General features: G+C 41.7%; 2 long non-coding RNA genes across 2 annotated transcripts in view; one reads left to right on the top strand and one right to left on the bottom strand.

The window, feature by feature from the left end:
* Positions 1-9,507: 9,507 nt before the first annotated feature.
* LOC144332717 (uncharacterized) lies at positions 9,508-27,189 on the bottom strand. Its single transcript, XR_013400737.1, has 2 exons — positions 27,047-27,189; positions 9,508-10,749 (listed from the first exon to the last, which is right to left on the bottom strand). It is a non-coding gene; the product is annotated as an uncharacterized LOC144332717 (long non-coding RNA).
* Positions 20,415-27,302, top strand: part of LOC144332718 (uncharacterized) — an 86,578-nt gene continuing 79,690 nt past the window's right edge. Inside the window, exon 1 of the long non-coding RNA XR_013400738.1 lies at positions 20,415-20,480. This is a non-coding gene — a long non-coding RNA (uncharacterized LOC144332718). The remainder of the gene's footprint in view (positions 20,481-27,302) is intronic.

The raw sequence follows: 27,302 nt of genomic DNA, 5'->3' as shown, positions 1-27,302 counted from the left end.
GTGAGTAAACACCACTGGAGGATAATTGACATTGCTGGCTTCCCGAGTAGAAAGCAATTAAGCACTCACCTAGATCAAAGGTTAGTCTAAGGACCACATGGGTAAACAAGCTAGTTAGGTAAACTACCTTCCCTTGTACCCACTTTAGGCTATTTACTCAAAGTAAGGATTCGGTTGCCTTCAGCCATAACCTTATCCTGAGACTTTTGCAAAAACCTTCAGGCCTTTCAAGAAGGTTTGTGACTTATAATTTTCCTCACCATCCTGAATGAATCCCCATAGACAGAAGGAATAAGTTCTAATGCTTCATAGCAGAGTAGGTTGACTACAGTAAGCAACAATAGACTGGATCTTTGAAAATAGGTAGAAAAGAGGACTTTTTTTGTGGGGGGTTATATATACAAATTTACTTTTTAAGCATTGTTATAATTTACTGGATTAATTTGGATTTTTAAATTTTAGATTCAGGAAGTACATGCGCAGGTTTGTTTCCCGGTTATATTTTGTGATGCTGAGGTTTGGGTCACAAATGATTCTGTCACCCAGGGAGTGAATGTGGTAACCAATAGGTTTTTAACCCTTTCTCCCCTTCCTTCTTCCCACCTCCAGTAGTCCCCAGTGTTTGTTGTTCTCATTTTTATGTCCCTGAGTACCCAATGTTTAGTTCCTACTTGTAAGTGAGAACATGGGATATTTGGTTTTCTGTTTCTGCATTAGTTTGCTTAGGATAACGGCCTCCAGCTGCATCCATGATGCTGAAAAGGGCATGATTTCTTCCTTTTTTATGGCTGAGTAGAATTCCATGGTGTATATTCACCTCTGGGAAACATGGTTGTTTTCTGTTTCCCTGTCTGAATATTTTCTTTATCCAGTCCACTGTTGATGGACACCTGGGTTGGTTCCATGTCTTTGCTATCGTGTATAGTGTTGCCATTAACAGGAGAGTACATGTGTCTTTTTGACAGAACAATTTGTTTTCTTTTGGATATATAGTCAGAAATGATATTGCTGGATGGAATGGTAGTTCTATTTTCAGTTCCTTGAGAAATCTATAAACTGCTTTCCACAATGACTGAACTAATTTACATTCCCACCAACAGTGTGTAAATGTTGCCTTTTCTCCGCAGCCTCACTAGCATCTGTTTTTTTTTTTTTTTTACTTTTTATTTATTATTTATTTTTGTTTTGAGACAGAACCTCACTCCATCGCCCAGACTGCAGTACAGTGGCATGATCTCAGCTCTCTGCAAACTCCACCTCCTGCACTCGAGCTATTCTCCTACCACAGCCTCCCAAGTATCTGGAATTACAGGTGCCCACCACCACGTCCAGCTAATTTTTGTATTTTTGGTTGAGACAAGATTTCACCACGTTGGTCAGACTGGTCTTGAACCCCTGACCTCAGATGATCCACCCATCCTGGCCTCCCGAAATGCTGGGATTACAGGCGTAAGCCACCGTGCCTGGCCTGACTTTTTAATAATAGCCATTCTGACTGGTGTGAGATCGTATCTCATTGTGGTTTTAATTTGCATTTATCTGATGATTAGTGATGTGGAGCATGTTTTCATAGGTTTTTTTGCCATTTGTATACCTAGAAGAGAGGACTTGAAATGTACTCATTGTATAGAAATGATAGACACTTGGGTGTTGGATACCCTGAACACCATGACTTGACCATTACACATTCTATGCATGTAACAGAATCTCACATGGACCCCATAAATATGTAGAAATGCAATGTAGCAAAAACATTTTTAAAAGAATGTAAATGAAACATCTGTTTCCTAAGCAAGTAAGGTGCTTGGATTATTTTAAAATTATACATTAGTCATATGACCTTGAACAAAAACTTATGTTGGATTAATTTTCCCCATCTATAAAACTAGGACTTGAATTAAGTGATTTCCGAAAGTCTCATAAGATGGAAAGTGCTGGAATTACATCAACTGCATATAATTCAGCTAACTTTTATTAACTATTTCACATATATACAATGCCCTGTGCACTGAAACATAAAAATATTAATGTCACACACATATGTGAAATCTTACTGCATCTGTGAATCTGTCTAGCTTGACCAGGACAAGACGTCAGAGGGTGTGGCCACTGCACCACACTGATGCGAATCATGAGGGTGCCATTCCTGCCTCAGCTGTTCCTTTCACACTTGTGTGTCCACAGTTGGTTCCTGCCAGTCAGTTCGTGGTCTTGCTGACTTTAAGAATGAAGCTGTGGAACTTGGTGGTCAGTGTTACAGCTCTTAAAGATGGCACGAACCCAAAGAGTGGGTGGTAACAAGGTTTATTGTGAAGAGCGAAAGGACAAAACTTCCACAGCAAGGAAGGGGACCCAGGTTGCCACTGCTGGCTGGGGTGGCCAGCTTTTATTCCCTTATTCTCCCCTCCCATGTTCCAGTTCTGTCCTATCAGAGTGCCCTTTTTTCAGTCCTCCCTGTGATTGGCTACTTTTAGAATCCTGCTGATTGGTGCATTTTACAGAGCACTGATTGGTACGTTTTACAATCCTCTTGTAAGAATGGAAAGTTCCCCAAGTCGACCCAGAAAGTCCAACTGGCCTCACCTTTCAATCCCCCCCTCTACACAGCACACCCCAACTGCAACTGGGAGCTGGGCAATGACTGCTCTAGCCAATTCCTGCTGTATAGGGATGAAGAAGGGGCCCTGCAGTTGTAGTGTCCTCCAGAGGGGAACTCTCTAGGCCAGCCAAAGGGCCATTGGGTCGGTCCAGGGGTCCTCAGTGGAAGTTGTGAGTTGAGCTCAGTTGGGGCTCCATTTGTAAGACCATCTGTAGCTTGATGGCCTCGATCCTGGAGGGAACAAATTTGACAGGGAGGTTAAAAATACAGGGCCAGAAGGCGAGTAATAGTAAGAGGATTGTCATGGGACCTAGAAAGGGAAGAAGCCATGTCACCCAACTCCAGAGGTTGGTATAAGAGTTTGAAAGGCATTATCTGATTTCAGAAGCCTTTTCCTGTAAACACCAGGTGGCATCTCGTACTATCCCTGACTGGTTAGTGTAAAAACAACGCTCTTCCCCTAGGAAGGGGCAGCGTCCTCCTTTCTCAGCAGTGAGGAGGTCTAGGCCTCGGCAGTTTTGAGGAGTCACCGCTGCCAAAGAGTCTACTTGGGATTGTAGAGTAAGGATAGATTCTGTTATTTCTTCCAGACTGTCTGAGAAATCCTTTGAGAGTGTGTGGTAGTAGGATCATGAAGTAGATAAACTGACTATTCCGGTTCCTATAGCAGTGGCCATTCCTAACCCTGTAAGTAGGGGTATTAGTGGTATGACCCTGCGCCAATGGACTTGAGCTTTGAGGGGCACTGATAGGGTCTGATTTCCTGGGGCAGTGTCAATGTTGGGACTTAGGAAGACTAAGGTGCAGGTGCCTGTCCAGTTGGTGGGGAGGCAGATATGGGTTGAAGTTCCACATAAGAAGAAATATGGCTTGGCTGAGTAGACAGAACCGGTTGTGTATGTTAAAAAGGTGTGTGAATTTGTTCTTTTCATTTTCCCACACTCCTAGAGTACTTGCCAAGGTAGCTCCAGTGAGTGGCTGGAAAGGGGTGTTGGGAGCAAACTGAGTGGTTCCCTGTGTTCTGTTTTCCCATTGGAGAAAAAACTGTTTTGTATCTACTAAGAACCATTCGAGAGAGTGATTGAAACAGGGGATGAGAAGGCACGCACTAGTGGTGAGGGAGCTGCTGCAGGGGTCCAGGGGTGAATGGTCATGCAGGGAGTATGTTTACCATTAAAAAACCCAGACTGTTTGTTAAGGAGGGAGAAGGTGATGATTTTGGGGGATGCTAAGAAGTGGACAAGCCATCTGAATGGAGCTTTTTGGGTGACTCAGAAGTTACTATGAGCAGTTGGGGCTTGAAGTTGTAGGGCGTAATTACACTGATGGGATAGTAGGTGCCCCAGGGGCAGGCCTGATTCCAGGTTGTATTGGATGTGTAAAGGGGCTTGGAAAGTGAAGATGGTATTCGTGGTTACAGAGCTGTGTATGGGCTTTTCATTGTTCATGTAATAGGTGAAGTTGGAAATGTAAGAGCATAAAAGCTGGACTGCACATCTAGTTAGGGTATTTTTGGTCTTATCAGAGATAGGGAAGTCAGCTAGTGATTGCATATTTAGACGTTGTAAAAGGTCTTTTCCTTCATAGTTTCTTGCATTAGTTTCCTTAAGTGCCTCTTGAGTGTTTCATTTGCCTTCTCGACCTTCCCTGAGGATTGTGGCCTCCAGGAGCAGTGAAGGTGATATTGTATCCCTAGCACCTTGGAAATTCCCTGAGTTACTGTGGCTTTAAAAGTCGGACCATTGTCACTCCGTAAGCTTTGGGGAAGCCCAAATCTAGGAATTATTTCATGAATTAGGACTTTAACTACTTCCCGAGCCTTCTTTGTCTTGCAGGGGAAGGCTTCTATCCAATTTATAAAGGTATCAACACAGATCAACAAGTATTGAAATCCCCTTGAATTAGGCATATGAGTGAAGTCTAACGTCCAGTCCTCTTCGGGATAGTGCCCTCTTCTTTATTCTCCCAGAAGGGCCTTATGATGGACCAAGGGATTATTCCTTTGGCACACCTCACAGGCTTTGACTACTTGTCGGATGATCTGGAGGAGATTTGGCCCTGTAAATAGGTATTTGGCCATTGGATGAGTGTTCTCAATACCCATATGAAAAGTTTGGCGGAGGGTAAGTATTTTCCACTGGCTGGCTTAGTGTATGATTACCTTTCCCTCTTCTGTCGTTAACCACCCTGAGGGGAGAAAACTATGTCCCTGTGAAAGTCCCCATTCTGTTTTGGTCGGGGAATAATGGGGCTGAATCTCTTGGAGAGGGTTGTTCCATACCAAGGGTCGTTCCATAGGTATTTTTCCATAGGTATTTCTAATGGGAGGTTCCGCCTGGCAGCAATTTTGGCCTCAGTGTCTGCCTGACAGTTTCCCTCTGCCTTCTCTCCTTCACCTTTCTGATGGCTTTGGTAGTGTAAGGTTGCCACCTCCTTGGGTTTTTGCACTGTGTGCAATAACTCCATGATTTCCCTGTGGTATTTAATGGGGGTTTCCCCCAGAGGGTAGGAACTCCCTTTCTTTCCATATTGCAGCATGAGCATGTAGGATTAGATAAGCATACTTGCTATCTGTATACACATTTATTCTTTTTCCTTTTCCAGTTCTAAGACTCAGGTAAGCACCACTAGTTCTGCCAACTGGGTGCTTGTCCCTGGGGGAAGAGGCTTACTTTCAAGTACTGCTACACCACTAACTATGGCATAACCTGCCCTTTGTATCCCACTCTCCACAAACGAACTTCCATTGGTTTATAGAGTAAGGTCAGGATTAGCTAAGGGGACTTCTAAGAGGTCCTCTCGGATGGCATAAGTCTGGCCTAGAATTTGTTGGCAGTCATGCTCAATTGGTTCCCCATCCTCTGGGAGAAAAGCAGCAGGGTTGAGGGCCGCACACGTGTGTATTTGAAGCACTGGTCCCTCACAGAGTAATGCCTGGTATCTAAGCAGGCGGTTGTCTGATAGATATAAACTTCCTTTGGCATCTAGTATGCCATTTACATCATGAGTAGTCCAGATGGTGAGATCCTTTCCTTGTATTATTTCGATAGCCTCTGATACTAAGATGGACACCGCTGCAATTACCTGTAAACAGTGAGGCCAGCGTTTTGCTACTACATCAATTTCCTTACTTAGGTATGCCAGTGGTTAGAGGGTTGTCCCACAAGTCTGAGTAAGAACTCCAAGAGCTATTGCTGCTTTCTCTGTGATGTATAAATAGAAGTTTTGTCCTGTGGGAAGGCTTAAGGCTGGAGCTTGTACTAGGGCCTGCTTTAAGGTTTGAATGTTGTTTCTGCCTCTGGTTCCCATTCTACTAGATGAATATTTGTCCTCTGAATCTCCTTGATTAGAATATAGAGTGGCCTGGCCCTCTCGCTATATCTGGGGATCCATAGTCGGCAAAAGTCGGTGATCCCAAGGAACCCCCACAACTGTTTTCATGTCTTAGGGTGAGGATAAGCCAGTATGGGCTGTATTCGTTCTTTGCTGAGGGCCCTGGTTCCTCTGGCTAAGATTAGGCCTAGATATTTGGCTTGTAGGCAGAGCTGGGCCTTCGATTTAGACCCCTTGTACCCTTGATTAGTTAGAAAGTTCAAGAGATCTAGAGTAGCCTGCTGGCATGAGGCTTCCGAACTGGTAGCCAAAAGTAAATCATCCACGTACTGAAGGACCAGAGCACCTGGACTTCAGAAGTGGCCTAGATCTTGGGCCAGTGCCTGACCAAACAGATGAGGGCGATCCCTAAACCCTTGAGGCAAGACCGTCCACATAAATTGGGACATGTGGTCTGTGGGATCCTCAAAGGCAAAGAGAAACTGGGATCAGAGTGCAGGGGAATGCAGAAGAAGGCATCCTTGAGGTCCAGAACAGTGAACCATTCTGCTTCCTCTGGTATTTGAGAGAGTAGGGTATAGGGGTTGAGTACAGTTGGATATAGAGGAATTACTGCCTCATTGATGAGTCTAAAATCTTGCATGAGTCTCCACTGACCATTTGGTTTTTGTACTCCTAGAATTGGAGTATTGCAGGGACTGCTCCATTTTCTTACTAAGCCTTGAACTTTTAATGTCTAAAAATATCCTGTAATCCTTTATGAGCTTCAGGCCTTAAGGGATATTGCCTCTGATAAGGAAAAGTGGTGGGATCTTTTAGCCAGATTTGGACTGGGCGGGCATTTTTTCTCTTCCAATTTGTCCTTCCAATGTCCAGACTTCAGGGTTGATTCCCTCCTCAAGTAGGGGACAACAGATGGGTAACTTGTTCCCCAAATTTATGTGGATAATGGCTCCAGCTTTGGCTAATATATCCCTCACTAATAATGGTGTGGGACTTTCAGGCATAAGAACAAAGGCATGTGAAAAGAGCAAAGTCTCCCAATTACAACTGAGGAGGTGGGATAAATTCCTGGTTATCCCACCAGGATAAATTTCTGGTTACAGGCTGTCCCAGGATTCCTTGGATGATAACCAACCTTGAGGACAGCTGTCTGGGGCAGGAGATTAACACTGAGAAAGCCGCGCCAGTGTCCAGGAGGAAGTCAATTTCCTGGCCCTCAATGGTTAAACTTACCTGGAGCTCAGTGAGGGTAATGACAAGAGCTGGCACTTGCCCCTTGCACCCTCAGTCCGGTTGTTGGATCATCTGGTTGGGGGCTTCTGGCCCAGAGAATTTTTGTCCTCTGGGGCAGTATGCCTTCTAGTGATTGTCTTGGCATGGTGGACATGGGTGAGGGGGAGGCTTGTTTCTCATTGGACAATGCTTTTTAAAGCGTCCTTGCAAACCACACTGATAACAAGCCCTACTAGGTGATTGGCTTGCTCTGTTTTCTCTCCTCTCTGAACCACCAAGGTTTGTTCGTATAAGGGCCATGACTAGGGCTGTGGCCTTTCTCTTATCTCACTTTTCCTTTTTGGCCTGTTCCTCTTGGTCCCTATTATAGAACACCGAGGTTGCCAGGTTTAATAATGCCTCCGAATTTTGTTCAGGGCCCAGGGCTAGCTTTTGGAGCTTTCTCCTGTTATCTGTGGCTGATTGGGTAATAAACTTATCTTTGAGGATCAATTGACCCTCAAGAGAGCTGGGTGACAGGGAAGTATATTTTCTTAAGGCCTCCCATAGCTGCTTGAGGAAGGCAGAAGTATTTTCTCCCTTTTCCTGAGTTATGGTGGACGTCATTGAATAATTCATGGACTTTTTCCTAATTCTCCTTAGTCCTTCTAGAACACAGGTCAACAGATGTTTGCAACTCCAGTCCCCATGATCTGAGTCTAGGTCCCAGTGGGGATCCATACTGGGGATGGCTTGCTGACCGGTAGGGAATTTGTCCCTTTCTTCAGCTGTCATTCTATTATTTACTTAACTAAGATACGAGGTATCTCCAAATTCTCAGGCTGCAGCTAAAGCCGCATTCTTTTCATTAAAGACCAGGGTTTGATCTAACAATAGCATGACATCTCTCCAAGTGAGGCCGAAGGTTTGCCCTAGACCCTGTAGGACATCTGTGTACCTATCAGGATCATCTGAAAACTTCCCCAGGTCTACCTTGATCTGCTTTAAATCAGAGAGGGAGAAGGGGACATGTACTGGGATTGGGCCAAATTCCCCTCCCCCTACAGCTCAAAGGGAGCATAACTGATAACCTGGGGAGGGTTTGTGATCCCTTGGAGATTTCTTTGCTTGTTTCCTTCTGGGTGGGGGAGATTAGAGGAGGAGGAGCCTTATCATTAATAGGAAGGGGAGCTGTAGGGAGGCTAGGATATAGGGTAAACTGAGAGGTCCTTCTATGGAATGTAGATGACAAGCTTTGCATAGTTGTGGATTATCCTTCAATGAAAAGAAAGCTTGGACCTAAGGTATTTCACTCCATTTGCCTTCCCTCTTACAGAAAAGGTCAAGTTGCAGGATAGTATTGTAATTTACACTTTCCTCAGGTGGCCATTTTTCCCCATCAGAGAGAGAATATTGGGGCCAGACCATAGTGCAGAAAAAAACAAGCTGCTTCTTTTTTAGGGTTTGTGGGTCAAATTGGTCCCAGTGGCTTAGGATGCCATTTCAAGGGTGAGTTTGTTGATGCCTGAGTGTTCCTCATCTGAAAGAAAAAAACGCCCATGGTTTTGGTCTGTTTTTTTTTCTTTCTTCTCCCCTCCCCCCACCAAGAACCCACAATGGTCCCTGGCCCCTGCTGTTCACAATAGTTGCACTCACCGAAGCAGCAGCGGAAACACTAGTTTTCCTCCTAGACCACAGAGAGGACTGAGGAAGGTCGGATTGAGTGGCCCTTACTGATGCATTCTCAAAAACCTGCACCCTTGCCTTACTTCTTAGACCACAAGAAGACCAAGAAAGGTCGGATTTAGTGGCCCTTACTGACACATTCTCTAAAACCTGTTAGTTGGAATCCTAAGTGTTTTCTCCTGTTGGTGTTGGGGTCTTACCCTTGTCCTATAAATACGATAAGCCTCAAAATGGAGGGGAGGGCCATACCTTGAAGGAGGACGGGATCTCTAGAGTTGGAAGACTGATCCTTTTGTCCTCATTTCTCATCATATGAATAGGAAAGATATCCCCCAAATTTTGGAGTCTATAATTTCTGAGGCTCCTCATATCCTAGCTGCGGGAATAGCCTTTGTTATGCCTACTAGTCTAAGGAGGGATCCTAAAATTCCAGATAGTCCCTCCTTTATAGGCTTCGGGCAAAAATTATGTCTTTCTGATTGGTGGACCCTAGTGCCTAAAGAAGGAAACAGAGTCTCGAAACTTATATTAGAAATCATCCTTATAAGCAAAACTAGAAGAGCACCAGGAACAGGGAGTGGTTTTTAGAAGCAGGACTAGCCTCCGGGAAGAGGGACAGGAGGAAATTTGTTTGACAGGCATTAGGACCCAGGAGGCAAGGGTCAGGATAGATAGGATAGATGGATGAGTCTCACTTGGGTGACGTAACTTTTGAGCTCTCTGCTCATGGCTGCAGGGTCAACCAACTTTCTGTCGGGACCCCGGAGCTGAATGTCTTTCCTCTCTGTCAAGACTTGGCTCAACCCAGAAGTGCAGGAAAACTGAAGTTGGTTCCAGGCAAACCAACGCTTCTGACTCTGAAGAGTTGGGGGTTGTTGGAGAGCCCTCTCCCGGAAAGCCTGACACCTGAGTCTTTAGTTCAGCAGCCACGCTAGTCACTTTCAATTTGCCGTCAGGTGCCCGGTGTTTAGCCCCTGAATTCTAAGGAAAAACAGAACAGAATAGCAAGCGAAAGCGGTCTGATGGTACTCACCATGTGGCAAGATCCCAGATGAGCACCCAAGATGTGTCCAGAGATGGTTCCTGCTGGTGGATTCGTGGTCTCGCCGACTTCAAGAATGAAACCACAGACCTTCATGGTGAGTGTTACAGCTCTTAAAGATGGCATAGACCCAAGGAGTGAGTGGTAGCAAGGTTTATTGTGAAGAGTGAAAGGACAAAGCTTCCACAGAGTGGAAGTGGACCTGAGCGGTTTGCCACTGCTGGCTGGGGTGGCCAGCTTTTATTCCCTTATTGCCCCCTCCCATGTTCCGTTTCTGTCCTGTCAGAATGCCCTTTTTTCAATCCTCCTCGCAATTGGCTACTTTTAGAATCCTGCTGACTGATGTGTTTTACAGAGCACTGATTGGTGTGTTTTACAAACCTCTTGTAAGACAGGAGAGTTCCCCAAGTCCCCACTCCACCCAGGAAGTCCAACTGGCCTCACCTCTCACTTGCAATGTCAAGATCCCTGTTTCCCTGTCTGTAAGCAAGAGCATGGCATCTCCATTCACTCATCTACTAAGCTGGCATTTGTAGATGGCCTGCTGTGCCCCAGGCTTTGTGCTGAGTATTGGGGATACGATGATAAACAAGACAGGCATGGAATCTGGCCACCAGGAGCAGAAAGTGAAAAGTGAAAAAAGTGAAAGGAGATGGTGATTACAGAGGTCTGACTCTTCACTGCCTCCCTCAGGAGTTGTTAGCAGGAATGCAGGTGGGGAATGGGGAGTGTCTCACTCACCTGGCCAACTCCAGAGTGGATGTTGCTCTTCTGTCCCCAGACTGACCCTTGTCCTCCTCCTTGTGTCTCCCTTTCCTTTACCTTGTTTCCTCTCAGTGTCCTGGTGATGGGCTGATGCTCTGGAGGAAAGAGTCTGAGAAAAGAGAGAACAGCCTACACTACTGTGAGCCAGGATGGCAGGGAGGGTGGCTGTGGGAATGAATGTAGCCATCGAGAGAGAGATGGGACAGGGAAAGAAGAGGAGAGACTTGGAGAGGAGGAAGAGGCTTGAAGAGACAGTAAGCATAGTGAGAAGGGAAGAGGGCGAGACTGCAGCCACCCATGTCAATGGGGCAGTTTGCAAAGAGAGAGAGAGAGAAGAGAGCCAGGCCCACTGGAATTAGGGGTGGAGGGGGTTCAGGGAGCTCCAAGGGTGATGGGGCTGGAGAGGTGAGGATGAGAAGAATATGCTAATGTTGAGCCATGGGCAATGACCTGAGAAGGGGAAAGCAAAAGTGTTTCACAGAGACGAACATGAGTAGCCAAGAAGAGTGCACAACAGGGAGAATCATTAACTTTGGTGAGGACCTTAGCATCAAGTCCACCGAAGTTTTCAGCTTGTGCAGTTGTTGTTAGGTAAAGTGGATGTGCTTTGTCTCTGGATGGAATGTGAGAATGAAGTAAATAATAGGTCTAGGATGATTCCAGGTAACTGAGTCAGTATCCCTGCAGCCTGTCCACCCAACAGCTTTCTGTAGTATTAAACAGTCAGTAGAACTTCATCAGTCACCTCAGAAGAGGGGGAAAAAAGAGTTGGGAATTATGATACCCATTTAAGAATTCTGATGTTATCTTCTAGAATTTTTATAGTTTTGGGTCTTAGATTTAAGTCCTTGATCCATCTTTAGTTAATTTTTGTGTAAGATGAGAGATGAGGATCCAGTTTCATTCTTCCACATGTGGCTAGCCAATTATCCCAGCACCCTTTGTGGAATAGGGTGTCCTTTTCCCACTTTATGTTTTCCTTTGCTTTGTTGAAGGTCAATTGGATGCAAGTATTTAGCTTTATTTATGGGTTCTCTATTCCATTCCATTAGTCTATGTGCCTACTTTTATACCAGTACCATGCTGTTTTGGTGACTATGGCCTTAGAGTATAGTTCGAAGTCAGGTAATGTGATGCCTCCAGATTTGCTCTTTTTGCTTAGTCTTGATTTGGCTATTTGGGCTCTGTTTTGGTTCCATAGGAATTTTAGGATTCATTTTCTAGTTCTGTGAAGAATGATGGTGGTATTTTGATGGGATTTGCATTGAATTTGTAGATTGCTTTAGACAGTATGGTCATTTTCACAATATTGAGTCTACCCATCCATGAGCATGGGATGTGTTTCCATTTGATTGTAGTGTCTGTGACTTGTTTCAGCTGTGTTTTGTAGTTTTCCTTGTTGAGGTCTGCCACCTCCTTGGAAAAACCCTGCTAGACATTGGCTTTGGCAAAGACTTCATGACCAAGAACCGCAAAGCAAATGCAACAAAAACAATGATAAATAGGTGGGACTTAATTAAGCTAAAAAGTTTCTGCACAGCAAAAGAAACCATCAGCAGAGTAAACAGACAACCCACAGAGTAGGAGAAAATCTTCACAATCTATGCATCTCACAAAGGACTAATATCCAGAATCTACAAGGAAATCAAACAAATTATCAAGAAAAGAAAAAAATCCCATCAAAAAATGGGCTAAGGAAATGAATAGACAATTCTCAAAAGAAGATATACAAATGGCCCATGAATATATGAAAAAATGCTCAACATCACTAATGACCAGGGAAATGCAAATCAAAACCGTGATTCTATACCACTTAAAGAACTAAAAGTAGAATTACCATTTGATCTAGCAGTCCCACTACTGGGCATCTACCCACAGGGAAGGAAGTCATTATACAAAAAAGATACTTGCATATGCATGTTTATAGCAGCACAATTAGCAATTGCAAAACTATGGAACCAGCCCAAATGCCCATAAAGAAATTGTGATACATATACACCACAGAACACTATTCAGCTGTAAAAAGGAACAGAATAATGGCATTCACAGCAACCTGAATGGAATTGGAGACCATTGTTCTATGTGAAGTAACTCAGGAATGGAAAATCAAACATCGTATGTTCTTACTCATAAGTGGGAGCTAAGCTATATGGATGCAAAGGCATAAGAATGACACAATGGACTTTGGGGACTTGGGAGAAAGGGTGGGAGGGGGTGAAGGATAGAAGACTACAAATTGGGTACAGTGTATACTGCTTGGGTGATGGGTGCACCAAAATCTTACATATCACCACTAAAGAACTTACTCATGTAACCAAATACCACCCATTCCCCAAAAATCTATGGAAATAAAAAGAAAATTAAAAAAAAAAGAATTCTATGTTTTTCATTCAACTAGAAGAAATTGAGGTTTCTAACACTAAATGAGAAGCTGAAAAGTTAATGTCAAATGCAGTTTACCAGACTCCCTATTTTCACAGTATTTCACAGCTAGAATATATTTGCTCTTTGAAATGTTCTCTGCTTGTTCTCAATAATAGTTTCAACTCTGAAGAACTGGGGGATTTCATCCAAAAATCTGAAAAACAGGACTTTTTAAGAAATAAAAAACATTTCAAAACTATGGCTTGCAAACCTATTTGTAATATCAGATATTATATAACAAAATTCCAACTTCTGCATGAAAATGATAGTGAACGAACACTCAGTAGTGAAGCAGAATCATATTTAGACTTATTTAATTCAATAGCATTTCAGTAAAGACTTCCTATGGGAAGAATATCTCCTCAAGTTTTACTCTATAAGTTGTCTACACTTCATTACAAACCTTAAAATCACATCATTTCTTGTACTATTAAAACAAAATATGAAAAATAAGTTATTTTATGAGCAGCATTTTAAACTAATCCATTTAAACTAAACGTGACCTGTTTGCAACTAAGGTGGCAAAATAGGATTTTACAGATTTGTCTGTGAAAGAGTGAAACAGATTTAAATGAACACAGAACTCCATAACTCTAAAAGTAACTAGAAAGTGCCAGAAACATAACGACACTGAGTAGGGGGAAGAAAAGAGCTTTGTTCAGTCTAATGACACAGTAAGCTCAAAAACAAACTATGTGGGACAGTGAAACTACTCTGTGATATACTACAGTGGTGGATGCATGTCAGTATGCATTTGTACAAACCCAGAGAACTTAAACCAAGAGTGAACTCTAACATGTACTACAACTTTGGGTGATAATGATGTGTCAATGTGGGTTCATCCATTGTAACAAATGGACCACTCTGGTGGCTGATGTTGATATAGGGGAGGCTGATGTATGTGTCAGGGTGGAGGGTATATGGGAAATCTCGGTACCTTCCTCTCAATTTTGCAGTAAACTTAAAACTGCTCTAAACATACAATCTACTAAAAAAGAATAGCAAATGAAAGATGAAGAGAGAAGGGAAAAGAAAAGAAAAAAGAAAAGAGAAAAGAAAAGGATTAGGATTCTCTAATAAAATATTACTGTGTATTCCAGAGTCAGCTAATGGATAGTTTTCAGATTGAATTTGTTCTACAGTGGGTTTTTTCTTATGGTGCTCAGTGTTTAAATTTATATTTAATTGGTTACCCCATAGAAATTCTGTGTGGTGCTCTAATGGTGGATACATGTCGGTATATATTTGTGCAACCTCTTATGACTTCCACATGAACATCTCTATTTCAGTCCTCACCCCTGCCCCTTAGCCCATGTTCTCACAGGGCAAGATCAGTGGGAGCAGAGTCACAACCTTCCTCCCCTACAGGGGCTCCCAGTTCTCCACAGGCCTAAATAGTTTCCCTGATTCTTCACTGTATTAGTCTGTTCTCATGTTGCTAATAAAGATATGCCCCAAACTGGATAATCATAAAGGAAAGAGGTTGAATGGACTCACACTCCCACATAGCTGGGGAGGCCTCACAGTCACGGCAGAAGATCAAGGAGGAGCAAAGTCACATCTTAAATGGTTGCAAGTAAGAAAGAGCTTGTGCAGGGGAACTCCCATTTATAAAACAATCAGATCTCATGAGACTTAGTCATTATCAGGAGAACTGCATGGGAAAACCCACCCCCATGATTCAATTACCTCCCACTGGGTCCCTCCCATGACACGTGGGGATGATGGGAGCTACAATTTAAGACGAGATTTGGGTGGGGACACAAAGCATAACCATATCATTCACCTTGTTCACTTCATCAGGCATTGGAGTGGGCCACTCTTAAAAGGATTTTAAGTTACTTGTGCTAGTGTCGACTTTGCCCAGTTGATGCAGAATTTGCTTGCAAATAAAATGAAAGCTTGGTTGAATTTACAACAACAAAAAGATATCTACAATGTGTACTTTTAGTACCTGCTAAAATGGAGTGGAAACAGAGTCAGAGGAGAAGAATACTATCAAGTTACAAGTGGAATAAGAGCCACAGGATATTGCCCTGCAGGGAAAGCCAGTGATCCTACATCAGGATGGAGGACGGGAGCCTGGCCTCGGTGTTGGAGGGAAAGAAATTATTAAACCATCGGAAAATATGCATTTTCTAAAAGGACCAGGACTTTTTTTTACCACCAGGAGTCTTTTCAGAAATGGTCTCACCCCTAAGGCGACTGATATTTACACAAAGTGCTATTTTAAAGCAGAAGTATAAAATCATCAGGCTGATGGGCCAATTTATTCAGCAGAGTTTATCCTATGTAGGAGATATTTGTTAGACTTTGTGGCCACACAATTTTTTTTTTGGCATTTTTTATTGAGTGAAATTTACATAACATAAAATTAGTCATTTAAAGCATACAATTCAGTGGCATGAAGAACATTTACAGTGTTATGCAATCATCACCTCTATCTAGTTGTAGAATAGTTTTATCATCCCCAAGGGAAACCTCTTGCTCCTTTAGAATTCACTATTTCCTCTCATGTCCTGACAATCACTAATTTACTTTCGATGTATTTGCCTAATCTCAGCTTTTCCTATAAACAATATCATACAATAGATGGCCTTTTGTGATGGCTTCTTTCACTGAGCAGTGTTTTCAAGGTTCATCCCCATTGTGAAATGTAGCATGCTTCATTCCTTTTTGTGGCTAAATAATATTCCATTTTATGGATATGCCACTTTTCTTTTTTTTTTTTTAATTTATTTATTATTATTATACTTTAAGTTGTAGGGTACATGTGCATAACGTGCAGGTTTGTTACATATGTATACTTGTGCCATGTTGGTGTGCTGCACCCATCAACTCGTCATTTACATCAGGTATAACTCCCAATGCAATCCCTCCCCACTCCCCCCTCCCCATGATAGGCCCCTGTGTGTGATGTTCCCCTTCCTGAGTCCAAGTGATCTCATTGTTCAGTTCCCACCTATGAGTGAGAACATGCGGTGTTTGGTTTTCTGTTCTTGTGATAGTTTGCTAAGAATGATGGTTTCCAGCTGCATCCATGTCCCTACAAAGGACACAAACTCATCCTTTTTGATGGCTGCATAGTATTCCATGGTGTATATGTGCCACATTTTCTTAATCCAATCTGTCACTGATGGACATTTGGGTTGATTCCAAGTCTTTGCTATTGTGAATAGTGCTGCAATAAACATACGTGTGCATGTGTCTTTATAGCAGCATAATTTATGATCCTTTGGGTATATACCCAGTAATGGGATGGCTGGGTCATATGGTACATCTAGTTCTAGATCCTTGAGGAATCGCCACACTGTTTTCCATAATGGTTGAACTAGTTTACAATCCCACCAACAGTGTAAAAGTGTTCCTATTTCTCCACATCCTCTCCAGCACCTGTTGTTTCCTGACTTTTTAATGATCGCCATTCTAACTGGTGTGAGATGGTATCTCATTGTGATTTTGATTTGCATTTCTCTGATGGCCAGTGATGATGAGCATTTTTTCATGTGTCTGTTGGCTGTATGAATGTCTTCTTTTGAGAAATGTCTGTTCATATCCTTTGCCCGCTTTTTGATGGGGTTGTTTGTTTTTTTCTTGTAAATTTGTTTGAGTTCTTTGTAGGTTCTGGATATTAGCCCTTTGTCAGATGAGTAGATTGCCAAAATTTTCTCCCATTCTGTAGGTTGCCTGTTCACTCTGATGGTAGTTTCTTTTGCTGTGCAGAAGCTCTTTAGTTTAATGAGATCCCATTTGTCAATTTTGGATATGCCACTTTTCTATACCCATTCACCAATTGATGGATATTTGTGCTTTTTCCTTTTTTTAAAAAATTGTGAATCATGCTGCTATGCACATGCAAGTTCACTTTTTCCTGAACATCTGTTTTCATTTTTGGGGTGTATACCTAGGAGTGAAACTGATGGGTCGTATGATAATTCTATGTTTAACATCCAATATATGTTAACATAGTTGTTAAGTTTGGAAAATTTCCTACTTCATGGACATTTTTGTTCTTCAAGGTATTGTCAGAAAAAGATTCCAGATTTTACTCTTAAGACAACCTGTGGAAGTCATTGATAGGGAAGATGGTGATATGAAGTGGGATGTGCTGATTGGAATCCATTTGGCAGGAGTGGGGGTGAGGGACCCCTGACTTTCAGGGGCTGCAGCAGCAGCAGGTGTACTTGGGTGAGTGTGCTGTGCTCTACGGTGGCAGTAGGAACCACCATACCAGTGCTAATGATGGCAATAGGAGTGTCTGCCTTGCAACAGCTTGGGTGTAATTTGGGCATTTTCCAGCTGTAGATCTCTGCCCCTGTTTCCCTAGCCTGTTGTAGAGTCTATAATGAATTCATTTTTTTAAACACATTATCATTCAGTGTCAAACACATGATGCCAGGTACTATACTAGATAAAATAGCCCACAATAGTGAATGCATAAATCAATACCTGCCACCTTGTAAGTTGCATTCTACTGTGTGTGGCAGAGGCAAACAATAAACAAAAACACAAATGAAATATCTAGTACATCATTTTTGTTCCTGAGTAGTTGCCATTGTATAAATGCATGAACTTTTTTTTTTTTTTATCATTTATCAGTTGAAGAGTATTTGGTTTGCTTCCAGTTTGGGGGGGTTATAAAGAAATATCCACACGACCATTAATGTACAGGTTTTTGTGTGAACATAAGTTTTTATTGCATTTGAATAAATACTAAAAAGTGGAATTGCTTGGTCACATGGTAAGTGCGTGTTTAACCCTGTAAGAAATTTTTGGACATTTTTCCAAAGTGGCTCTTTCAATTGCTGTTCCCACAGGCATTGTGTAAGTGTTCTAGCTGCTCTGTTTCTTCGTCCATTCTTGGTAATGCGGATTGTTTTAATGTGCTATCTCATTGTAGTTTTAATCAGCATTTCAATAATGGCTAGTTATGCTGAACACATTTTCTGGTGTTTACCACACATCAAAGGAATGAATGATGAATAACATATAAAAACATAGATATATCTGAAATTCATTATAATAAGTAAAAGCAGGCTCCGCACCATATGTCTTCATTTCTATGGCCTTCTGGAGGGGGCATAATTATAGGAGAGGAGATCTGACCCCTGTGTAAGACCTGGGGATCTGGAGAGTGAATGACTCCCCCAGATGCAGCAGACAAAGAAGTGTGCAGTATTTCTTTGGGTAATGAGATGATTCTGTGTTTTGACTGCAGCGGTAATTACATAACTATGTGCATCTGTCAAAACTCAGAAATGCACGCTAAAAAGATAGATTTTATTGCATATACATTATGCCTCAATAAAAAAGAATTTTTTTTTTGAGTGGCTAAGGATAGAAATAGATAAAACATCACAAACGTAGAGGCATGGTTAACATCCTTACTGACAGAGTGGCATTTGAGTCAGGGTGAGGATGTTGTCAAAGAGAAATTTAGGCATGTTGCCCCATTTAAAATAAACGTCTTATTTTTAAAAGGGCTAAAGTATATGTGCTTATCTCCCAGTCAAGAAGCTTTACTACCAACAGTCTCAATGAGAAAGGAGAAGTATAGACAACTTCCTGCCTTTGAAACGTCAGTTGTAAAGGAGGAAAAAAAAAACCTGTGATGTGATAATACAAAGGAATTGATTTAATATTGAAATAGGCATATAATGGCAGACACCGATGAAATGGGCTTTTTAAAAATAATTCAACTTTTAATACATGTTATTAATGCGTTTTACAATATTTACATCTCTTCCTTATAAAAGTTAACATTTTTAATCCCAGTTTACAGAAGGAAGCTGAGGTATAGAGAGTCTGAATAAATCACCCAAGACTAAACAGCTAATGTCAGAGCTGGAATTAGAACTAAGCTAGTCTGCCTACAAAGCCCGTACTTTTAAGACCTAACTCTGTTGCCTTTACATTTTGCCTGAAATTAAATATTCAAGTAGCCATCTTGAATCGTACATTTAAATAAGATTGGCGATGTGACTAAGATCATATACCTTAGCTATGTTAATGAAGTCAGAGTTGGTTGTTGTCTTCTGCTGGAGTCCACATCATGTATGCATTTCCACACATCAAAGAAAGCCATAAGCTCTTCAGGGAGTTTGCAACCAGTTATTCCGTGGTGAATTTTCTTATCAACATAAACATTTTCTCACCCGAGTAGCTGTTTATTGTGATATTTGGTGTTAAAGCGTGGACAACTTCTATAAATAAGAGTAAATTTAAAAAATAATAAAAGGTAGTTTATCTAAAATGAACCTCTATAAACCCACATTGCCGTATATTTTCATGTGCAACAATGTAATTTCACTCACCAGTTGATTGATTGTCTACAACGCTTCCCACTGTGCTGGATAAAGATGAAATAGGATCACGTGGAATGTAGGAGTCGGTTGTGCTTCCTGGATTGGTGGGTTTTTAGTTTTCATTAAGTTGGAAGAGCATTTGGCCATTATTTCTTCAAATATTTACTTTTCGTCTCTCTTCTTATACTAAGTTGCTTTAAGTTGTTCCACAGCTCACTAATGCTCTTTCCATTTTGGGCGGGTAGGGGGAGGGATTCTTTTTCTCTCAATGTTCCATTTTGGGTATTTTATATTGTTATGCATTAAAATTCAGTGATCTTTTCTTTTGCAATGTCTAATCAACATTAACCCCTTCCAGCATATGTGTGTGTGAGTGTGTGTGTATATGTGTGTGTTTGTGTATGTGTGTATATGTGTCTGCGTGTATATGTATGTGTGTGTATTTTATCTCAGTATCTCAGGCACTTGGAGTTTCCATCTTGGAAAGTCCAATTTGTCTTTTTAAACATATTTCATGTCTCTATTTAACTTTTTGGACATATAGGTTTATAATATATGTTTCAATGCTCTTCTTTGCTAATCCTAACTCTGGGTCAGTTGAAGCCTGTGTTGACTGATTATTTTCCTCATGATGAATGGTGAGTTTCTGTCTTTTTTTCATGCCTGGTAGTCTTTGTTTGAATGCCAGCTGTTAAACATTTTGCTTTGCTTGAGTGCTGTTTTTATATTCTGGCACATTTTGAATATTGTTCTGGGATTCAATTAAGTTTTTTAGAAAAAATGTGATTCCTTTGGGTCTTGCCTTTATGGTTTTTTAGGTGGGACCAAAGCAATACTCAGTGATATGGTTTGCCTGTGTTCCTGCTCAAATCTCATCTTGAATTCCCACGTGTTGTGGGAGGGACCCGGTGGGAGGCATATGAATCATGGGGGCAGGTCTTTCCCATGCTATTCTCATGATAGTGAATAAGTCTCATGAGATCTGATGGTATTATAAGGGGGAGTTTCCCTACCCAATCTCCCTCTTTGCCTGCTGCCTTCTATGTAAGACATGACTTGTTCCTCTTTGCCTTCTGCCATGATTGTGAGGCTTCCGCAGCCACATGGAACTGTAAGTCTAGTTAAACCTCTTTCTTTTGTAAATTGCCCAGTCTCAGGTATGTCTTTATCAGCACTATGAAAATGGACTAATACAGTAAATTGGTACCAGGAGTGGGGCACTGCTGAAAAGATACCTGAAAATGTGGAAATGACTTTGGAACTGGGTAACAGGAGAGGTTGGAACAATTTGGAAGGCTCAGAAGAAGACAGAAAAATGTGGGAAAATGTGAAACTCCCTAGAGAATGGCTTTAACCTAAAGCTTGATAGTGATATGGACAATAAAGTCCAGGCTGAGGTGGTCTCAGATGAAGATGAGGAACTTGTTGGGAACTGGAGCAAAGGTGAATCTTGTTATGTTTTAGCCAAGAGACTGGTGGAATTTTGCCCTCACCCTAGAGATTTATGGAACTTTGAACTTGAGAGAGATGATTTAGGGTATCTGGCAGAAGAAATTTCTAAGCAGCAAAGCATTCAAGAGGTGACTTGGGTGCTGTTAAAGGCATTCAGTTTTATAACGGAAACAGCATAAAATTTGGAATATTTGAAGCCTGACAATGTGATAGAAAAGAAAAACTCCCCATTTTCTGAGGATAAATTCAAGTCCACTACAGAAATTTGTATAAGTAACGAGGAGCCAAATGATAATCCCCAAGACAATGGCAAAAATGTCTCCAGGGCATGTCAGAGGTCTTCACAGTAGCCCCTCCCATCACAGGCCCAGAGGCCTAGGAGAAAATGGTTTCATGGGCCCAGGTCCTCATGCTATGTGCAGCATAGGGACTTGGTGTCCTGCATCCCAGCCACTCTAGCAGTGACTGGAAGGGGCCAATGTAGAACTTGAGCTGTGGCTTCAGAGGGTGTAGGCCCCAGGCCTTGGCAGCTTCTACATGGGGTTGAGCCTGCAGGTACACAGAAGTCAAGAATTGGGGTTTGGGAACCTCTGCCTAGATTTCAGAGGATGTATGGAAATGCCTGGATGTACAGAAAGAAGTTTGCTGCAGGGGTGGGGCACTCATGGAGAACCTCTGCTAGGGCAGTGCATAAGGGAAATGTGGGGTCAGAGTCCTCACACAGAGTCTCTATTGGGACATTGCCTAATGGAATTGTGAGAAGAGGGCCACCATCCTCAAGACCCCAGAATGGTAGATTCACCCACAGTTTGCACCTGCACCATTTGCCTAGAAAAGCCACAGACACTCAATGCCAGCCCATGAAAGCAGCCAGGAAGGAAGCTGCACCCTGCAAAGCCACAGGGGCAGAGCTTCCTGACTACAGGAACCTACTTCTTGCATCAGCATGACCTGGATGTGAGATATGGAGTCAAAGGAAGTCATTTTGGAGCTTTAATATTTGACTGCCCCGCTGGATTTCAGATTTGCATGGGGCTCTAGCCCCTTTGTTTTGGCCATTTTCAATGGCTGTATTTATCCAATGTGATTGTACCCCCACTGTATCTAAGAAGTAACTAATTTGCTTGTGATTTTACAGGCTTATAGACAGAAGGGACTTACCTTATCTCAGATGAAACTTAGGGCTGTGGATTTCTGAGTTAATGCTGAAATGAGTTAAGACTTTGGAGCACTGTTGGGAAGCCATGACTGGTTTTGAAATGTGAGGATGAGATTTGGGAGGGACCGGGGCAGAATGATACGATTTGGCTGTGTCCCCACCCAAATCTCATCTTGAATTCTCATGTGTTGTGTGAGGAACCTGATGGCAGGTAATTGAATCATGGGGGCAGGTCTTTCCCATGCTGTTCTCATGATAGCAAATAAGTCTCATGAGATCTGACGGTATTATAAGGGGGAGTTTCCCTGCCCAATTTCTCTCTTTGTTTGCTGCCATCCACATAGGATGTGACTTGCTCCTCCTGCCTTCCGCCAGGATTGTGAGGCTTCCCCAGTCATGTGGAACCATAAATGCCCATTAAATTGCTCAGTCTTGGGTATATCTTTATCAGCAGCATGAAAACGGACTAATACACTCAGTCTAGAGCTAATTCTTTCCTACTATTGAAACAAGACCTTCTTTAGCACTGTACTCAATGCCCCATGGATTATCAAGTTTTCTGGTCTGAGTGTTGGGAACAGGTACTGTTTTCACCCTTGAGTGAACACCAGGCACTGCTCCCCGTCATCCTTTTGAATGGTTCTTTCTTCAGATACAGGAAGGTTCTCCACACACGTGCAGACCGGCAATCCACTCAACATTCCTGGAGGCCCTTTCCAGATCTTCAGGGTCCTCTCCTCGCTTCGTACCCTTCCCCATCAGCTCCAGATTCCTCATGCTTCCTCAGCCACCAGCTCTGTCTCTTCAGCTCAGAGACTTTTCCAGGTTCTACCTCAGTTTCCCCTCACATGCTGCAAACTGGGGACACTCTAAGGGCAGCAAGCTGGGGCAATCACAGGGTTCATATGCTTGTTTCCATATCTCTGGGATCACTGTTTATACCTGGTGCCCAGTGTCTTTCCAGCTCTTGTTTCATATTTTTTAACAGTGGATCCCTCTTAGTCCATGTTGGCCAGAAGCAGAACTTCTTCATTTATTTTTAAATGGTGCTGAAATGGCCAATGCTCACTGAGACTAGCAGTTCTTCTTATGCATCTTTTTTTCTTACCTTACTTTATTACCTTTGGGAAGCTGGCTCATATTTGCCAACATTTATTCAACCCTGTCTTCTAATTATCATATGCTGATTTTAGTGAATATATGCATTCAGTATAAACCCCATGTGTTTTTATTTTTATTTGTTCAATCAGACACTCAAACATTTATTAAATATCTGCTCCAGGACAGCCACTATGGTAATGATACATTTTTTTAGTGGATGAAAAGTTGTGTAATACAACACTCTTTCCTTCCTGGATCATGCAATGTATTTGTGAAATAAATAAGTATAAAATGACAGTAGGAAGTAGAGTAGATAAAGAAACATTTTTAAAAACACTCTCATTTATTAAAATCAGTATTTGAGATAGTGTCTAAACTTACTTGAAATCAAATTCAGTCTGTACAAAAATTAAGAATTTTAATTCACTATCTCAAGATCCTAGAAGTATCTCTAATTTCATGATTCAAGACTTATGGAAGACAATTTGGATTGAGCACACCAGAATCATTATTCATTTTTTCTTTCCACTTTTCTTCTATTATAGAGGCTGAAAAGCCAAAACCAAAAGCAGCATAAGCAACAACAAAATACTTTACAGGTTTTCTTGTAACTCTGAGTCACCATGTGATTCACCTTGAACCAATGATCCCCAGTGACAGCAAAATGGAAATACTTAGAAGAGATATCTGTCCTCTCTGTCTGCTGCAAAACAACAACAACAACAACAACAACAACAACAACAACATAACCCAAAACCCTTTTGAGTGAAGTTTTTTTTTTTTTTTTTCATATACCACCCTTTTTCTTTCTTGGGATGTAGCTGTGATGCCTGGAGACAGAGGAGCCATTTTATGACCATGAGGACAAAACGTCACATGCTGATATTGATTGAGGCTAAAGAGAGTTGAATACTGGCCTCTTGATGGCGACATTGAGCCACATCAACAACCAGAAACTGCCTCATTTGACGAGAAGACCGAACTCCTCCACATATTTATGCCACTGATGTAGAGATTGATGTTATTTTCAACCAAACACAATACCTCATACTATTATGTATTCACTTACAAACTATTTTCTGTGTCTTAATTCTCAGTAAAGCAACTCTTAAAACTCATACTTTTTTTTTTCCCTACATACTTTTCACATCTTTAAGGAAAGGATTCTACTTCCTACTGGTAAAAAAAGAGGCAGTGGGGTATAATGGGAAAACAATGGTTTTTAGAATCTGATAAATGCAGGGGACTCCTGGATCAGTGACTTTTAGTTAAAGCAGAGCTTCTTCTCTGGTTTCCTTGGAGCATCTGTCAACCTTATGTGGGTTACTTCATTTCTCTTTTGATTTGTGTCTCTGAAATCACATTCATTATGGAAATCAAGAATAATTAAAAATAATTAAAAAGCCTAGCTCCCAAAACATGCAAATTTTTTGCATAGAAATCCGCATAAGAGAATCCTCAGAAATCCGCATAAGAGAATCTTCATACCATGTGATTCTCTTACATGATTCTGCTCAGGTGAGATGAGCGTAAAGGTGAAGGAAACACATTTACAGGTAGACTCTGTATCTATTGTCCATTGCTGGGACTCTTTGGTCTTGTTCTTGGAGCATTTACTGGAAATTGGAGGAAGGAGGATTCTTAGGTGGAAGCCAGTAACACTCTACAGCTGCATGTGAAACGCTGGTATGTGGATACTGGTCTCAGAGATGGTCTATGATTAAGAAGTTAAGAAAACAACCATGCAAATTGCGCTCATCTGAGCCCCAGCAAAATTATGGCTTTGCAAAATAACATTAAACTGTCATAGCCCAATCGTTGCCATGATTACGTAAAATACTTGAGTTATGTTTGTCCAAACTAGTAAGATAAACTTCTTATGCAAAAATGTATTGATTAGTGAAAGATGAGCATCTTTAATTCGGGTGTCTTTGCCCATCTACATCCCAGTAACTTTTATTTTTCTTCTTCACACAAAGCATTTTTTAAATTTTAGCTTTTCAAATGCAATTATGATTTAGTGCGGTCGTAGACAGTTATTGAAGGGAGATGCTGATCATGTTTTTGTTCCAGTTACCATTTTCAAAAGACGTTTCATTAAAAATGAGTTTTGCACCAGGGTTCGTCCAGTGAATTGAATCTTTGAGAATAGAATAATGTGCCACCTGCTCATAGCATAGTTCTGTAAACTCCTTGTACATAGTATCAGTTACTGTTTCTGGAAAACATCCTTGTTTTCCCAAGAATGAGAACTGGAGGTCAAGGTGGTATAAATGCAGAAACAACTTCAGCACAGAAAGTGCACATAGTTCTTTTTAAGAGCTCTTTAAACCTTCTGATTTATATTGAGAAAAATAACGAAACCCTCGCCATCCCAGCAATAGCTTGGGTGAAAGAAAATGGCTTCTGAAGAACTATTGTGAGGTCTTTTGTTGAATCTTCAGTCATTTGGCCTCATGCAATGTACCAAAACAGCCATCTTCACCAGCTTCTCCTCGTGAACCTGGTGGGAAGAAGTACTGGGAAGCCCCTGGGTAGAGGGCACTGTGAGTTATGAAACAAACATTGTTTACAATGAATAAAAGTCCTCGTGGAGGCAGGTGGTTTATCTGTGGCATCTTACAATGTGCACCGTATACACTTAAATGGAGTGAGGGAGCCATAACATAACATTCAATTTCCCTCTGGTTAAAAAATCACTTGCAGTAAATTCTTTCTATAGACTCTCTCTGACTTTATATTCCCAGTACAACATTTTATGCAAAAAGCTCAACAAACAGGTTGCACTCTTGCGCACTCTTTTCTGTGGTTCACATTTGAAGTTTTCTCCCAAGTATTACTGCATCCCTGCAACTAGCAGCCCGTGGTGAATGGAAAGTGACGACGGGAACTGCAAGATGCGGGATGGTATTGTCTTCTCTGTGTAAAGGGAATCATGGAGAAAACACACATTTGTATTGCTTTTTGGAAATGCGTGGGCTGGGTTTGCAAGGGACTTACCTGTGAGCTACAGGGGAAAGTCACGACAGTGAGTTGTGTGACTTCATGCCTTGTAAGTGAAGTCAGATAACTTCTGCAATATTGGAGTTGCAGAACAAACTTGGGGAGGTCACAGGCTGCCAGTTAATGATCACAGTGTTGAAGGTTAAGCTAGTTTCTCGTGGAGCACGTGTTATTTCATAAGGGATCAGATGTATTTTTTAATAGGAGGCATCTTCACAAATACTTATGGTCTCAATATTATAAGGCAGTGATCCTGTAGCTGTTAAAACAAATCTTTTCATATCCAGGAAACCTCTTTGCCCTTCTCCGTAAATGATATACATTAATCTCAATTTTATGATGCATATGTATGATATATACATCAGGTCAAGATTCAACTTAAATGTCATGATAGCTGGTATATAAATATTCACTAGCATACTCCTTATCTCTATACCACGTTGGGAAGTATTTTCCCCACCAAGCCCTTGAGTCCACGGGACCCTAAACAAAACAATTACCTGAAACATCTTGCTGTTGGCTTCTGCGCTACTTTCTAGCCAACATTGAATTTAAGGAAATGGAGCAAGGCTTGTAATTTTCAGTTTTCCCAAAACTCCTTTACGGTGTCACTGAACAAAATTTTATAGACTTATCTCTCTGAAAAATGTCACTGTCATTTTTGCATAATGCCTGGGATTTCTCCCCTCATTGAACAGTTGCCTCTGTCTTCATATTAGAGCATTGAAAACATAGATGTGTGTGTCACAAAAACCCTTTTCCCAATCAGTCCCCACCATGTGGCTCTGGTCAGTCATTAAACATCTTTAACACCTATTTTCCCATCAATAAAATTATAGTAATAACTACCTGGTAGGGTGAGAAGATTAAATAAGGAGACATGTGAAAATTCTTGGCGGAAGGCCTGGTAATTGGTCATGTTTAATATATGCAAGTTGTGTACAGAAGTTTTTTTGTCTTACCCTCACATTCCACGGAAAACACTTGATGGGTCAGGTGCGGTGGCTCTCGCTTGTAATGCCAATGTTTTGGGAGGCTGAGGCAAGAGGATTGCTTGAGGCCAAGAGTTCGAGACCAGCCTGGGCAACATAGGTAGATGCTGTCCCTACAAAAAATAAGAAAATAAAGAAAATTAGCTGGGTGTTGCAGCTCTACCTGGAATTCTAGCTATTTAGGGGCTGAGGCGGAATTGCCTAAGCCCAGGGGCTTGAAGCTGCA

Source organism: Macaca mulatta, chromosome 11 (genome assembly GCF_049350105.2).
Source record: "Macaca mulatta isolate MMU2019108-1 chromosome 11, T2T-MMU8v2.0, whole genome shotgun sequence".
Classification (NCBI taxonomy): domain Eukaryota; kingdom Metazoa; phylum Chordata; class Mammalia; order Primates; family Cercopithecidae; genus Macaca; species Macaca mulatta.
This window is presented reverse-complemented; position numbering and strand designations above follow the sequence as displayed.